This window comes from Lipotes vexillifer, unplaced genomic scaffold (genome assembly GCF_000442215.2).
Source record: "Lipotes vexillifer unplaced genomic scaffold, Lipotes_vexillifer_v1.1 scaffold518, whole genome shotgun sequence".
In the NCBI taxonomy this organism is placed as follows: Eukaryota; Metazoa; Chordata; class Mammalia; order Artiodactyla; family Lipotidae; genus Lipotes; species Lipotes vexillifer.
The window spans coordinates 584072-584359 of NW_006780945.1; positions in this window are offsets into that span (position 1 = coordinate 584072).

The following is a 288-nucleotide window of genomic DNA, read 5'->3' on the forward strand; positions in this document are numbered from 1 at the left end:
GTTTTTAGGACAAAAACTTGGCTCTCTGAAGACGAAAACTACTGTTAATGTACACTATAAATACAATTGCAAGGGGGAAAGGAGACTTTCTCAGACACTAATATTCCAAGCTAAAAAACTGTTTTTCCTTAAATTGACTGGCCTAACTGAATCTTTAATTTGTTTCTATACATGTACCGGCTCTCAACCCTTGACATTTAAAAACAAAGTTTATTTATATGCACTGAGCTTCCATCTTCTGGATTAGGATTTTTTTTTTTTTTTTTTTTTTTTTTTTTTTTTTTTGGG